The sequence below is a fragment of the Diaphorina citri genome, unplaced genomic scaffold (assembly GCF_000475195.1).
Source record: "Diaphorina citri unplaced genomic scaffold, Diaci psyllid genome assembly version 1.1 scaffold5853, whole genome shotgun sequence".
NCBI lineage: Eukaryota > Metazoa > Arthropoda > Insecta > Hemiptera > Psyllidae > Diaphorina > Diaphorina citri.
In genome coordinates this window covers 1,762-6,011 of record NW_007383229.1, presented here as the reverse complement: position 1 = coordinate 6,011, position 4,250 = coordinate 1,762, and the positions used below count along the sequence as shown (strand labels likewise).

The 4,250-nt window shown below is 29.0% G+C and overlaps 1 long non-coding RNA gene across 1 annotated transcript; it reads left to right on the top strand.

The window, feature by feature from the left end:
- Positions 1 to 946: 946 nt before the first annotated feature.
- On the top strand, positions 947 to 1,486 carry LOC113472505. Its single transcript, XR_003394776.1, has 2 exons — positions 947 to 1,156; positions 1,275 to 1,486. It is a non-coding gene; the product is annotated as an uncharacterized LOC113472505 (long non-coding RNA).
- The last annotated feature ends 2,764 nt before the right edge of the window (positions 1,487 to 4,250 follow it).

Here is a 4,250-nt window from a genome sequence, read left to right as displayed (position 1 = left end):
CTCTCTATATCAGCATTTCGTAAATGTACATTTGAGATTTTGACAAAAGACATTAATTTATTACTTTATGTTTAAACTTTCTCTCTATATCAGCATTTCGTAAATGTACATTTGAGATTTTGACAAAAGACATTAATTTATTACTTTATGTTTTTTTTTTCTTCGTTATTTCATTTTATTTTCATCCCCTTAATTTCTTGTGAAATTTAATTTCCACAACGGAAAAAATAGTTTGTTTATATTTTTCATTGTTTCGTCACTCGCTAGTTATTTTTGAAACAATATTATGTATAGGATTATTTTAATTATTTTTCATTTTATGAATTTCTAATAAATGAAGAAAAAAACACTGAAAGATATCAACTGTGTTCAAGGATATTTTTTAAAACATAATGTAGAAGGGTTAACAATACTATGATCGTTATTTTACTATTAAAATTCTTATTTTATGTAAAGTTATTCCGATTACTTGTGGTACACCATATTAATCGAGGAGTCATAGTCTATTCAAATGTATTCTCTCTGTCGAAAATTTGGTGCTATCCCTCGTGACTCTGGAGGATAGCCAATGTTTTCCGTGTTCTTGTCCTTTTACTTTCCTTATCTTACAATAGTTAATCAAAGTGATACATTCGACAAAAAATTTGATGGTCAGTTTCTAGAGAAGTTCAATAGAGGGAAGTGTGACAACGGAGGTTTTATCGTCCCGATATCGAGGAGAGGAGGACTGGATAATGAAAATCTGGTGTGAACATCACACGACTTTCTTTACATATTGGAAGGCGGTCGAAATAGAGCTAACCGCCAAAAAGTACATTTCAGCTAAGAAATAAAATGTTTAATGTGGCCTCTAGGACTGAAGAGCTCCAACTATTAACACAATACATTTTACCAACACGACATTTTTTTTATCCAACTTTTTCTCCCCTTGTTTTCGAAAATGAAAATCTGGTGTGAACATCACACGACTTTCTTTACATATTGGAAGGCGGTCGAAATAGAGCTAACCGCCAAAAAGTACATTTCAGTTAAGAAATAAAACGCTTAATGTGGCCTCTAGGACTGAAGAGCTCCAACTATTAACACAATACATTTTACCAACACGACATTTTTTTTTATCCAACTTTTTCTCCCCTTGTTTTCGAAAAATTCAAAGGTCTAGACTCCCAGACTAGGTAACCCAATTTCGCCCGCCGTTTCTCATTAGCAAAATGCATTTTTTATAGCTTTTTCCAAAAAAACGAAGAGAAAAACAACATTTTTTTCCCCGAAAGGTCTAGACTCCCAGACTAGGTAACCCAATTTCGCCCGCCGTTTCTCATTAGCAAAATGCATTTTTTATAGCTTTTTCCAAAAAACGAAGAGAAAAACAACATTTTTTTCCCCATGTACCCTATAATTTGAGACTAGCTCGGAGAATTTTTATATCTTTTTCGTGCTTTTTTTATTGTACTTTTTTTTCGTAAACTTTTCCCCTCCCTTGGCCTTCGCTCAGTCTCTTCTTTTTCACCTGCTGGCACTGTTTTTGGCTCGCATTTAAAACTCTGTAATTTTCTCCAATTTCCCCGCTAATGTCTTCCCCCAATTGCTTTCTACAGTTTTTTTTTTTTTTTTTTTTTTTTTTTACCTTTTTTTTATGTTTTTTTTTTTTTTTTTTTTTTTTTACTTTCTATTACCTTTATTTTTTTTCTTCTTCTTTAAAGATGGGCAATATCTTTACAATTTCCCTTGCAAATTTCACATATCTAGTGACTTGTGACTTTTAACACGGACTGTCTCTTTTTCAGTTTTAAAAGGCCTCGTTTCGCATTTCTATTAATTCCTAACATCACCCATGGACTTCACCAGTCCACACCCTCCAAAAAACCCCTCCAAAGTATCAAAGTAATGCATTTTATAAAACTCAGCCAAGTTGCATGCTACATGCAAGTCCACACCCTCCAAAAAACCCCTCCAAAGTATCAAAGTAATGCATTTTATAAAACTCAGCCAAGTTGCATGCTACATGCAATTTTTTTAATGCATACAATGCAAAATATACATAGGTGGGTGCATAGACAGAGTGCATTACTGTGCATAGGTATATGGGGATAAGGGAAAGGGAAAGCTAGTCCAATCTGATCCCCTATTCAATTCAATTAAATATGATATCCTCCAGTACCTACATGAACCTATAAAAAATAACTTTGGAAACTTTTTTCAGAAATAAAACCGGTTCCAAGAATATTTTTTTAATAATTTAAACTTCAAAGTTTTTATTTTGAAATTTATTTCTTTGGCAAAAAAAGACCTCTTTTAATGAAATAATGGTTTTTAGATGCAGTTTTGTTGAACTTCACAAATCTTTCTCTTATACATAGGTGTACCTAATCTTGAGAATGGGGTAACACCCGAAATACGCGTATAGATAAAATATATTAAATTTGTAAAACTAAAAGTCAAGAGTTTTTTATTTATTAGGTTTGGATCATTCACCCCTTGTACACTTGAATATTCAATTAAAGTCGATGTAATTATTTTGGAAGTAGGTGAATATTAAAAAGAAAAGCATCTTACCACTTCAAGTATCAAAAATGTTGTTTAGCTAGATTTGATTAATTCTTTCTTGTTTTAATTCAATTTGTTTAATGATCTGTGATTCCAAATTTTCAAAATTATTGTTTCTTTTATTTCCTTCTAAAATTATAGATTAAATAATTTTGTAATCTAACTTAGATAGAGTAGTTTGTGTCAGTAGATTTTATTAAACCTGTAGATGACGAAGATTTCAAATTGGGAAATCAAGCATAGATGAAAAAATTGTTGAAAAATCAAAATTTGCCTGAGTTAAATCGAGGAACGATTTTATTAAACCTGTAGATGACGAAGATTTCAAATTGGGAAATCAAGCATAGATGAAAAAATTGTTGAAAAATCAAAATTTGCCTGGGTTAAATCGAGGAACACTTTAACATTCAATTGGTTGGAAAATTGGTTTATTAAAATTATAATTAAGTGCATTTTTCGCCCTTATTCGAAATAAACTATACATTTATGTACTGATTTGATTTCTTGTCTATTTAGAAAAATACCCTCTTTTATTTTTTATCGCTAAGAAAATGTAAACCTGTCATTTATTTGCCAACATATCTTTACTAATACCTAAAATAAACTTTTTAAAATATACCTAATCCTGTAAAATAGGTACCTACCTACTTGATTTTTTTTTCTTTCTACATACCATGTTGAAAAAATTTCCTCTTTTAATTATGATTTTCAAAATTTATTTCACTTTATATTTTAAAAAGTAGAACTACTTTTTAAAATATACCTAATCCTGTAAAATAGGTACCTACCTACTTGATTTTTTTTTCTTTCTACATACCATGTTGAAAAAATTTCCTTTTTTAATCATGATTTTCAAAATTTATTTCACTTTATATTTTAAAAAGTAGAACTGATGAATTCCATATGGCATTTTCAAAATTGATAACATTGTCTCTAATTGGTTAAACGTGTCACTTTTTTCGTGAGATTATCTTTATTTAAATACAATAATATGAAAATTTAAATCAGTTTAGTTTAGTGTTACTTTTTTTAGTTTTTTTTTCCATTGTTTCAATTATTACACAGTTTAGCTTGGTTTTTATTTACAGTTTTACAGTAAGTAGGTTCTTAATACACTTCAATATTAAAATTACTCAACATATTTATTTTGAAGTACTAGTATCCACATTTTATTTAATACATACGTAGATAATTATCATATAAGTTTACAGTTTTCATTTAATTTTAACAATAGTTACAGTTAATACATTGACTTTTTCAAATTTAATTTACAATAGCCACTTAAATTTATTTACAATAGCTTTCAAATTTAATTTACAATAGCCACTTGAAATTTATTTACAATAGCTTTCAAATTTGTAGGTAGCTTTTAGGCATGGATTTCTTTACTTGTGTTTATAGTTATTTAGTTTAATTTTATTTAAAGTTTAATTATACGTTAGCATCAGAAGAATTATACACTCTAACGGATACCAATTTCCATGAGATTAATCCAACACTTAAATGGTGGTGGCTTTTCTACAGTATAAAACTAAATATCAGGCGACACATTGATTTGTATTATATAATAAACTTTTTGAATTGAATAATAACGTTTTCTTGTTACATTTACCAATTCACGACACACATAACTTATTTTACTCTGCTTCGCCTTTTAAAAATTTACCCGATAACCATTTAACTTAAACTTTCGATAACATTTA